General features: G+C 51.3%; 1 long non-coding RNA gene across 1 annotated transcript; it reads left to right on the top strand.

The window, feature by feature from the left end:
• Window positions 1-5848: 5848 nt before the first annotated feature.
• LOC142047179 (uncharacterized) lies at window positions 5849-10542 on the top strand. The gene is made up of 2 exons (XR_012656348.1): window positions 5849-9591; window positions 9708-10542. It is a non-coding gene; the product is annotated as an uncharacterized LOC142047179 (long non-coding RNA).
• The last annotated feature ends 1348 nt before the right edge of the window (window positions 10543-11890 follow it).

Here is an 11890-nt window from a genome sequence, read left to right as displayed (position 1 = left end):
TGGGATGGATGAGGGGGATGGGGAGGTAGAGGGGTGTGTATGGGGGTGGGATGGATGTAGGGATGGGTGGGTAGAGGGGTGTGTATGGGGGTGGGATGGATGAGGGGGATGCGTGGTAGAGGGGTGTGTATGGGGTGGGAGTGGTTATGGATGGGGAGGGATGGCTGGATAGAGGGGATGTGTTTGGGGGTGGATGTAGGGATGGGTGGGTAGAGGGGTGTGTATGGGGGTGGGATGGATGAGGGGGATGGGTGGTAGAGGGGTGTGTATGGGGGTGGGATGGATGAGGGGGATGGGTGGTAGAGAGGTGTGTATGGGGTGGGAGTGGTTAGGGATGGAGAGGGATGGCTGGATAGAGTGGATGCGTTTGGGGGTGAAGGGGGTGATGAATGAGGGGGTGTAGAGGGGTGTGGATGGGGGTGGGGATGGATAGACAGATAGGCACACTACCAGGCCAGTGGTTTTCAATCTAGGGTCCGCAGACGATGTCTAAAGGATCCACAACAGGTGACATCCCAGAAAAGACATTCTGTTTATCCGAGAAATCAAAAGTACGCACACACACACCCCACTTAAAGGCCAAACCCCAAAATCTTGGCCGTACCATAGAAGCCAAAAGTTTAGCGCCCTTTCTGACGCTGCCTCAAATGCCTTGACCTGCACATGCAACGTTACCTGTTGAATTCTGTCTTTAGACTGATCCAAATTCAGCTATATAGACAGACAACAGATTTCCAAAGGGGCCGCTCCTCCATTAGAAATTTCCAAAGGGATCCACCAATGAGAAAAAGCTGGGAAGCGCTGCACTAGGCTACAGGGATGGGTGCACAGAAGATGGCTGCAGAGACAGATCCTGCCCTGGAGAGACAGGCATGCTAGCTGAACACAAGTGCTGCCATTCTCTTGCTGTCTGTCCCTCACAGACACACACCCCTTGGTGCTGAGTGTCCTCCGCCCCCCTCAGTCCCTGCTTGTTGGGACTTTTCCTCCCTGCCTTTGTTATGGTGCTGAAGATGCTGCCCAGAGGCTGGCACAGCCAGAGGGCAGGCCATTGGTTCCTGGGTGTGTGCCCCTTTGCTTAGCATGGATGCTGGGCTGGTGGCCATGGTGAGGCGCTGTTCTGGCCACTAGGTGCTGGTGATGCTGGGGCAGAGCATTAGAGCGTGTCAATGACACAAATAAACACAGCAAAACCAACCTCACGGCTGAGATTTTGTTTGGATTTGCTGGGGTGCAGCAGGCAGGCAGGGCCCTGGCCCGAGGCAGCAGGACCTTTCCAACCCCCAATCCATCCCCAGCTATGGACCCCCATCCTCCCTACATGGCATGGCTGCTTGCCACCCGCGCCCACCAAGGACCAGATCCTCAGCCAGTGTAAATCAGCCTCTCTTCATTGGCGCTTCGCCCCCGCTGAGAATGTGGCCCAGCATCTGTTCCTGTTGCTCCTGGCACTACTGAGAGAGAAAGAACAGGAGAGAAAGCTAGAGAAAAGAGATGAGCTCAGTCTCTGCATGGGGTGCCTGCAGGTCGGGGCTGCCCACTCTTCCACTAGCCCGAGAGGCTGGAGGTGGGAGCAGCCAGGGGAGAGGCAGGGCTAATTGCACCTGCATGGATGGCTGCCTAAAGTGCAACCTTATCCAGTGGAAGATCAACTGGGAGCTGTTGGGACCAAGCCTGAGCCTGGGTCTGAAGAGCATAACAAAGCGCTCAGGAGCCACCCATTGCTGCCTGCTTGGCACACTCGTTAGCTCCTGCAAGGCAATCAGAGCCAGGGCAAATCCCTCCCAAGTGCTTCCCCTCTGCCTTTGCAGTCGACTGCCAGAGTTGGTTCCAACCGGCAGCTGGAAGATGTAGGGCCAGACTTGTTATGTTTCACAGCACATACACGTGTTAGATGAAAACATAACTACTCTTGCTGGAAGGCTGCAACATACCACGACTTTATTTCCTAGAATTCAGAATGTTAACACACAAGAACTAAAAACAGAGAGAGACAAAGCAGACTGCTCCCTGGAACAGAGAGGCACAACTCACCCCATCTTTACCCTAGGCCAGCTGGCTGCACATTGATTGTCCTCTAGCCTGCATGCAGGACCAGGAAACCCCTTACAAATGACAGTGACAGGCTACTGTTCCAGCTCACTTCTCAAAGGTACAAGACTCTGCTCTTGTTAGCCCGGAGTAAATCAGGAGTAACTCCACCCATTGGATTTGCACTAGCACGGCAGAGCAGAGTTGGCCCCGTTCAGCACTTCGAGGGATTAGGAGGCTGGGGATTTGGAACAGGGCACATCCCTGGATCCAGGCATTGTGCATGGCAGGGCCAAGTCTTTCCACTAAGTCCAGCCAGCTTTGGATCAGGCCCCAAAGGCCCTGAGAGGAGCAGATCCTTCTGTGCTGCTGTGGAATGCAGGGAGGGGGCTGGCTTGGTTGCAGGAGAAATTCCTGAGAGTCTGCAGACCATTCCCGCAGGTTCCAGGGCCTGACCCAAAGACCGGCAGTACCCCCAGGGGATGCTGTGCTGGTGAGTGGTGTCAGGCTGAGCACCCTGCACCATAGGCCTCTTCCCAGCACCAAGCGCTGCAGTCCAGGCAGCAGCACTGCTCAGCAGTGAGCTGGGTCTGTGGGGAGGGGCTGGAGCTGGGAGACCTTGGCTCCGTTCACCCCACGGCTGCCCTCCTCAGCCCCTCATCAATTCAGCTGTCCGGCCGCTTGGGGCTCTTCACTCCCCTCTCCAAAGCCTGGGAAAAGGGTGGCCGCAGCAGGGTATCCTCCCACTTCCAGGCTGCGGGGGGCAGCCCCTGGGGTTCTTCATCCTCCTCTGTCCCTTCCCAGACCAGGGGCTGCGAGGAGGGAGGAGAAGAAGCAGAGTTCATGTCCTGTTCCCGTGGCTCACCGGAGATGGTGAGGGGGCAGGGCCACCCTGGGTGCTGGGCTCCTCACTCCCCCACCCTGCTGCAAGTACGGAGTGCTATGGGGAGTGGAGAGAGAGAGAGAGAGGGTGCGCTTCTCCTACAGCAGCTCCGATTGCTTGTTCAGCTCAGATATATCAACAGGTTGCAACTTCTTGTGCAGTGACCAGATGGGCTCCAGCCCAGCCCAGTCCCGTCGCTGCAAGAACACGGTCAGAGCTGGTGAGTGGCAATGCCACGCATGGTCCTGGAAGCATGGCTGAGCGCGGCCTTGTGGTGCATCCCCAGGAGAGTGCAGCTGGGACATTGGAACAGCGCTTTCCACCCCATGCAGTGAAGAGCCCAGCCCAGAGCATGCTGGGACAGAGCAGGACCCAGCCCAGAGCATGCTGGGATGGCAAAGAGCCCAGCCCAGAGCTCGCTGGAATGCAGCACACTGGGACGGAGCAGGACCCAGCCCAGAGCATGCTGGGATGACAGCGAGCCCAGCCCAGAGCCTGCTGGAACAGAGCAGAACGCAGCCTAGAGCATGCTGGGATGCAGGACACTGGGAAGGAGCAGGACCCAGCCCAGAGCATGCTGGGACAGCTGAGATCCCAGCCCAGCGCTCGCTGGGATGCAGGACACTGGGACAGAGCAGGACCCAGCCCAGAGCATGCTAGGACAGCTGAGAGCCCAGCCCAGCGCTCGCTGGCAGGGGACCCAGGGCATTCAGTCTGAGCTGTGTGAGAACTCAATCCACTCCTAGGTTAGGCACCTGCCTCTGGAGTCCAATGTAAGGAGCTGCCTGGGCCCTGTGACCCAACGCTGGTCACTGGAGGGTGAAGCCAACAAGTGTCAGCACCACACAGCCTGCCAGCTTTCACCCTGGGGCCACAGCGGGCGAGGTCCTCAGCCATGGGGCTATGCAGCCAGTGGGATTGTGAGCCTGGTTTTAATGCTGTTTGTGAAATTTCTGGAGGGTGGAAACAGGAGCTTTCTTTTGCCCCCTGCTCAGGGTGTGGGGCATGGCCCTGCAGCACCCCCACAATCTGTGTGTGGAGGAGAGCAGGATAGGGCCCGTTGTTCCCCCAGCTGCAGCCTGCTCGGTTACAGCGCAGACCTGGACCAGGCTGCCAAAGGCTCCCGCAGCCTCCCTGGCCCTCGCAGGGCTCCGTCTGCTGGGCCGACGTCTCCGCCTTGTCGCCCCAGCACTGCCCCAGCTTCTGGCCACAGCTCCCTGGCAGGCTGGGCGAGAAGTGAGGCCAGCAGGCTGCGAAAGAGCGTCCGGGTCAGCGGCCTCATGGGGGGTCCAGAACATGCAGTGGGGGCGGGAGGGCTCCTCAGAACTTGCTCAGCACCACACAGTGTCTCCTGAGTGGCAGAGGCTGCCTGGCTCCCCATGCCCCTGAGCGCTTCCTCGCCCAGACCCCGTGCCGTGCACCCCGCAGGTCAGCAGGTCTCCTCAGGTAGGCGGCAGGCCCCAGGGCTCATGCTGTATGTTGACTGTCCATCAGACTGCACTATGGCTGCCTCTGGCTGCCCCTCGGGGATGGGGCGCTGGGGGAGGCTCAGCCTCGGGACCCAGCCAGGACCCTGCAGAGTCGGTCATTCTCTGGTGGGAGTCCCAGAGCAGACCCAGCTAGGACGTGTCAGAAACGTTCCCCTGCTCCCCGCTTGCGGTGACTCAGCCGCCTATTGAACCCAGCCTGGCGTGTCTTGGCTCCAGCCTACACGGGCATGATCAGTAATGCTGCCTTTAGAACCTCGGCCCTTCACAACACTTGCCGTGCTGGCGGGGGCCTGCGAATGGGGCTACGCTTCCAGCCAGCCGGGGCTGTTTGCGAGGCTAGTTACGTACCACCCGCTGCCCCAAAATGCCTGCCTCGAGCAGAGCGACCCAAGCCATTGGGAGGACCAGCCCGAACCCAATGGGCCGCAGGCAGAGCAAACCCTTCACCCTGCAGGGATGAGCAGAAACATGCCATGCAATACAGCTGCAGACAGCGCCTCTACCTTTGCACACCCAGGAAGGCTGCGATACTAACAGGACTGGGGCTACATAGCGGGGTTGGGGGATAGATTAACCAGATCGTTTGGGTGATGGTTATTAATCAATATAACACCCTATTTGTATTTATTTGTAGCGGCTGGGAGCCCTAGTCAATGCCCAACATGCACCAGTCATCTCAAAGGAAGCTGAAAGGCTGCTGGGCCAAGGGGCCAGAGGGAACGCATGCTCCCCAGCCCCCAACAACAGCTGCTGTCATAGAGCTGTGGTGTGTGGGACTAGTTACAGGTGAAGAAGGCCAGAGGATCCAGATGTGGCTGCAGCTGGGGTCCAAGCAGCGGGGTGGCAGAACCACCTAGAGGACAGAGCATGTCCAGGCAGCCCTCCTGGGCTGGCTTTCTGAGCCTGAGCTGGGAGCCACGGGGCAGATTGTTTTGGAGCAGCCTGGCGGCAGGGTGCAGAAATGCTTGCGATACAGGTGGACAGGCTGAGAAATGCCCTTCTGTCGAGGGTCTGGCCTCACTTCGCTCAGTCAGGAATTCAGGCCCCCTTCGGCTGTTTTAACAAAGCGCCCGCATGAAGTGATTCAAGACCCAGGTGCCGCCAACCTGGCCGCCATCAGGCCAAAGCCCTGCCCAGGGAGCTGGTAGCAGCCTGGCAGCTGCCCTCTAGCAGCTCTGTTCTCTGCAGCTTCTTCTACTCTCTGGGTGAGGGGGCCTCCAGCCCCCTGTGGCTTGGCTGGGAACACTTCAGAGCCCGCTTCCTCCATCAGGGAATGGGGCCCCTATTGCCAGGACATCCTCACCTGGTTCTCCCCTCACAGAGGGTGTGGAAGCTGCTCCCTGGGAGAGGGACCCCACTTCTAGCCCAGATCTGATGTGGCAGCGCTCTGCAGGCAGATAGGGGTGTGTGGCAGAGTCTGGAAAGGGCCAGGATGGTGTTGTTGAGGCCACTAAGTGTCACTAAGCATTATTCTAAGTAATTTTAAAAGGTAAAGGCTATAAGAATATGGAGTTTTCCCTTAGGCCTCTCATGAGCAAGAGTCCGTCCATGTTAAACTCTAATTGACCTAGTAGGCCAATAAATAAACAAAAGGCCTGGTGTAACAGCCGTTATCAGTTGCAAGGCTTCTAACTGGTATGGAGCAAAAATAATGAGGCCTGTGCACTTTAGCAGAAGGACAAGATTAACTTGCAGAAGGAAAACTTACTAACGAGCTGCCGCGGCCAAGTTTACTTAATGCACCTGCGCTTATGTAACTGCTACAGGGGAAGAGGAGGAGGGGGGGGAAGAAGAAGTGTGTGTGAGAAAAGAAATGCTGCAGCCAGACAGAAGAGGGAGGGGAAACGGGGGCTTGCTTGTCAGCGAGAAAAGTTCTCATGGATATAAAGGAACAGACTGCTTGTTTTAGGGTGCTGGATTTGAGGCATGTCAAGTCTCCCAGCACCACTTTGAGATCTCAAATAAACTTGTGCTTGCTTTCTCCCACTGGTGTGTTTATTGGCGCTGAAGCACACCGGGCACGGACCACTGTTGTTTGCCTCACGCAGTCTATGTGCCCACAACAGTTTTGGCGTCCCTGGGTGGGCACTTGAGGCTAAAATCTGCCTTGCCCGGACCCCTCTCGGCGGCCGACAGACCGCGGCAACGACCGACGCCCAGTGCGCACCCGTGATTTCATCGGGGGCCTCGGTGGAGACGTGGTTTGGTCGACCCCGGAGGGCACAACGGTGCAACGCGCTCTGACAGTGGAGAAACAGCTGCGGGCGACGGTGCAGAACCGGTCCCTTGGAATAAGGGCGCGGCACGGTGCAGAACCTTTGTCCAGTGGATCTGGTAGGACAGTCCAGTGGTCTGGACTTTTTTGCCTGTTAGGACCTGGGGTACGCCCAGTGTCACCCTAGAGATATGGGGCAGGAACAGAGTACATGGTAGGGGCATATGGTGTACACCCTTAGAATGCATTCTAGTGAACTGGGAAGTGTTTGGATCAGATCCACTAACTAAAAGCAAACTAAAAAGGTTTTGTACAGTAGACTGGCCTCAGATCAACTAGAGGTCAGAAAAAGGTGGCCACCGGAAAGGATCACTTAATTCTAACACGATCCTTCAACTACTCCTGTTTTGTCAGCGAACAGGTAGCTTCTGAAGCTGTTTGTATGGAGAGCTCTTGTAAAAATCCCCACCGTAGCTCCTGTTCTTTCCCCCTGTCTGGTGGAGTGCAAGGATTCAAAAGCAGGTTAGGGATAGTGCAGGGACAAAGGAGGGACCTATCTAGAAGGGGAGACCCTATGTCCTAGTGCACTCTCTCCCTGTTGTAGCTAAAAAGCAAGATCAGATGCAGAATGGTCTGGGGCCAGTGTGAGTGACTGTTACCCAGGAAGACGCCCCAGAGTACCCTGTGAAGCGAAAGCTCGTGACCAGGACTACTCTAACGCAAGCCCAGTAACTAGTGGATCTTTAGGAGGTCCGACCCATGGTGGGCTGACTTGGCCTGGCATCGTCCGGTGAGGAAGCTACCTGGGTCTAGGAGTGTGTGTACCTATCTTCCCTCCCCTTTCCTTTCCGTGTGGGCTACTGACAGTCTGATCATCTCACTGGATGCAATCAGAGTAAGCGGCGCCGTATCTCCCAGAGACTAGCCGACGCTCTTTGCTGAAGGGAGTGTAGGAGGGTCGTGGCCATCCTCGTTAGCCTCTCCTGTGTGAGTACCCTGTAGGGAAAAATCCTTAGTTTATGAGCCGCTAGCGCGGACAGGGCACCCTCCCTGTGTGTGTAAGTGGAAAATGGGTGGGGGGACAGTCTAAACATTCCAGCTCACCCCCTAAGGGTACCCCAGCATTTTACATGTACGTACATTATGGTTCAACAACCTGCAGGTATTTAAAGAATTGGAATATTTACACGCGTGCAAATCCATCTAAACAATGCCCACTAGAAGGTATTTCAAGCTAGATAAGATCATACATCTAAGAGGAGCGTTTAATCACCAAAAAAGCCTCTGACAGTGTGAGCAATTTGTCTATTGAGGAAAGGAACGGGTTAATTTGAAATTCAGCTTGGCCCAGAGATAAAAAGTTGCTCTGCGTTTCAAGGTTAAGAATCAACGCAGACTATGCTAAGTACAAAGAAAAACTGCTTTCGGCCCCAGCTGGCTGTGGAAAAAGGAAAATTGACAAAGGCGAACCAAAGGCAATATAAAGTTACAGAACTGAGATTACATTTGCAAACTTAACTGTCCAGTAAGATCCAACAGTGTGCTTTTGTGACCCCGGAGCCGGTGTGGCTTGGTGACATCAAAGAAGCCACAAGGCAGCCGACTGGACTGGAATCTCTGAAAGAAACGCCGCAGGAGATTCCAGGTGTAAAGAGACAGCCTCCCAAGAGTGGAAGCATTTTGGAAATTCTGGACAGCTGTATACAGGATAATCTCCTGTCCACCTCTCTCCCCTTCTCTGAACATTATACACAGAAGTGGCCAGTCTGGACATACGTGTGTGAGTATGAAAGGGCTTAGGTCTTGGGGCATCAAAAGTTTTCCTGAGTGGTGTGGGAGCGTTCCAACACTCTCCGTTGTTTGTTCTGTTATTTTATTAATGAGGCTTTAAAATTCAGTGATATGGTGTGTTTTCTTTATCTTCCCCCAATGATCCTGTAGTGTCAGCCTGATCACCTGACATGAGGGACAGATTGGTAACAGAAAATTTGTCACAGTTTGGGTGAGCAATTAAGAAGGGGGGGAGCCCTGCAGAATTTACACCATCTATTTGTTTTACCCTTGTTATTTTATGTTTGCTTTGCTTGGTACTGTTGGTGTTATATGTTGAGAACTGCATGAGTAAAAGTGAGCCCTAATAGGATAAGGAAATGCTATCTGGTCTGGTTCTGTTCTGTTTAACCGGTTACTGTTGTTTTTCTGCTCTGTCGTTTGGGCGTTAGGAAGTGTGGGCGGAACTGAACCTCTCGTTCATAATTCCTCAGAGTGGAAGCCATGCGTGCGAGGAAGCTCTGAGGTCGAATTGAGATCCTTCTGTCCGTCCCCTGTAGTGATCAGTGTATAAAAGTGGGAAAGCCTGGCTTAAACTGTAATTTCCTCTGCTCTCTGTGTAATTCTTTTCTGTTTAAGTGTCAGCAGACAGATGGATGGGTCTCTGGGTAAACCTCTAAAGGGGTTTGAATTGTATGTTAAGTAAATGGTCTTTGCCCAATGGGCCATGTGTTTTGTCCAGGTGACAGCCTCAACGAGGAAGGACTCGGTAGTCTTGTGAGTAAGAATGTTTAAGGGAAGAGACCAGGAGGGGTGAGGGCTAGTTAAGAAGCCCACCCTCCTAGCTAAATGGTAATGGAACAAGTTGGTGCCCATGGAAGGGACGGTTCAGCAAGAAAAGCAGGATCGGCCCAGGCGGGCAGGCAACAGACAGAGAGATTGGAAAAACAGGTTGGAAAACTTTGAGGGTGTAGTGGAAAGGAAGGAGTCAGTAAGTGTAAGCATGGGGATTTCAAATACCAGGACTTATGTGAAATGGTGATTTGAGTTGATAAAAGTAGCTGTTGGGAGACAAGCAAGTGATTTAAGGAGAGTGAGAAGTTAACTCTGTAGTTGCTGGAGGGGAACAGCAGTTGAACTTTTGAAAATGCTGAAGAGGAAAGTTCTTGGTGTCTTTGAAATGTTTGTAAATAAATTACAATGTCCGCTTTTCAAGAAGAATATGGTGGATAGCTTTGGATTCAAGAGTCTGTATTCAACTTATTTAAGCTGAATAAGGTAGGAGCCACTGAAACCTGGGCTGCCTATGTAAACGAAGGGGGGTAATTTCTCTCTTTTGCCTGAAAAATCAACAAGGGTACTTGTATATTTTTAAGCGAATGATTGTCTGCCCAGAAGGGGTAGACCTCTGTTTTTTTGTCTTTCAGATAATCAGAGAAAAACTGATGCCAGCTGAAAGCATTCAAACGTACCATGCATTTACTGGCAACAATAGGAATTATGTTTTGTGTTCTATGTTTGTCTTGTGGTGTTTTGTCTTGTGTGGCCGGAATTGTTGTGTTTAGTGTTTTCATGGGATGTCTGGTTTGGAATCAGACAGAAGGGTTAATTTGGAATGCAGATACTTGTTTTATTTCAACTTGGAATACAAAGTGTTTGGAATAAACACCAGGAAATGTAATATACTAAAGTCTAATACATTTCCTTAAGTAAGAAAAAGAAACTTCATTGGCAGATTGTTAATTGCAAAAAATTGTTGTTAAAATTTGCATACCAACAGTCTTTGAAAGCAAGACATGAAAAGTTAACCCACTCCCCATATTGTACATGGGATCTTTCTGGCTACCTAGATTTCTAGCCAGGAGGGCTGGGGATGGTGGAAAGCTATTGGACTAGGAGGTTGAAATTGAATAAACTCCTTCAAAGTGGGTGTGCTTGTTCTAGCTTCTTGCTCCAAAGTTCTGTAATAAGGTTATTTTAGTAAAAGGGTATGTGTGGCATATATTAAATAATAAAACTAATGTACTGTATAATAACAATGTTTATGTGTCCATTTTTGGAAAAAAGGTGTATAAGTAAAAAGTGGAAGTTTCCTTTGCAGGTTAAAAAAAGCCAAGAAGAAAAAAAAAACAAAAAACAAAATAAATTAACTGGGGGAAAAAGAAAAAAAGGAGGGGGGGCTTAAATGTGCCCAAGCAGCTAAAAAATCTGCAAAACACTGCCAGGCACTAATAAAATGTGTTAGGTTTCTTTTCTCACAGGTAAAAAAGCGCTACCCGAAGACCCTAGCAGCCCTGCTACTCCTTAAAACCAAAAAACTAAATTAATGTAAAGGTCCACCAACAAAAGACTGCTTTGGCTCCATGCTGGAAAGGCCCAAGTCCTGCTAACTACCAACACCGCTGTAAAGTGCCAAAGACTAACTGCTTGGACCCAAGATTCTCACTGCAAAAAAACCCCTCCACCTCGGAAAAATTCTCCTGCTGATAACTAGCCTATTTCTCCTTCTGTGCTTTCTGGACAGCAGGGGAAAAGTACAAGGTGAAATACTAGTAACCTCTCCCTTGTCCTTTAACAAATTTACTGTGCCTTTGTATTTTTCTAGAAAAAGCAAAACCATTACAGGGTTATGTGCTAGTAACCTCTCCCCTGGGAATGCAGCACCACAACTGTTTTAAAAAAAAAAGAAAAGAAACACTCACTCCACTAAAATTGCCAAAGTCCAGAAATTCCTAACTAAAAAAAACATTAAAAACTGACCCTGGTAAATAAACAAAAAATTGTACACTGGCAAAAGAACATTTGTGGGACCCGTGCTTGAAAATGTGATATTAATTGTATTTTGGGGTTTATTCTATACAGGCTGCACCCTGTGTCATGAAAAGTAACTAATAATGTAACCCTTTTCCTATGCTATTAATGTAAATGCCTTTTAAAAATACCTGAAAATAGTTAAATAACAAATGTAATATAGTACTACCCCAAGAAAAAATGGTATTAAATATCACTGAGGCTGAAAAGGCATTGCAGTGAAATCTAGTATGTGTAGGAATTCAGGATTTCCTGAGTAACCAGCTAATGGCCATTCAGAGTAATCTTAAGTACAGGACTTGGCCCACTGCCCTTACAGACGCATCAGAAATACCATCTAATCTGTGATCATAAAAACATACGTGGACGCTTCCTGGGTGGAAGTGTGGCTTCCTAGGGTGGGGTGTGCGCCCTTATTGAAAGTAAATGCTGTACTTATATCCCAGAAAATACACAGAACATTAATAAACACATCCTGTTGGCCAAACAGGCTTTTAAACAGTGGAAGGCCCAGAAAAAAACCCCACTATTTCTAATTCCCTCTGAAGCTGGTTACGTAACCTGGGAAAACTAGGGGGAGGCATTGTTTGCCTCCTGCTCACTGGTGTGGTGTTGTGTATTGTTACTCTTTTCTTGCTTGCTTGCTGTAAAGCACTCCAGCTCCCTGGAGTTTAATCGCATGTTGTTCTT

The sequence above is a fragment of the Chelonoidis abingdonii genome, chromosome 8 (assembly GCF_003597395.2).
Source record: "Chelonoidis abingdonii isolate Lonesome George chromosome 8, CheloAbing_2.0, whole genome shotgun sequence".
Taxonomy (NCBI): domain Eukaryota; kingdom Metazoa; phylum Chordata; order Testudines; family Testudinidae; genus Chelonoidis; species Chelonoidis abingdonii.
The sequence above is the reverse complement of the archived record's forward strand: the minus strand, read 5'-3'. Positions and strand labels throughout refer to the sequence as shown.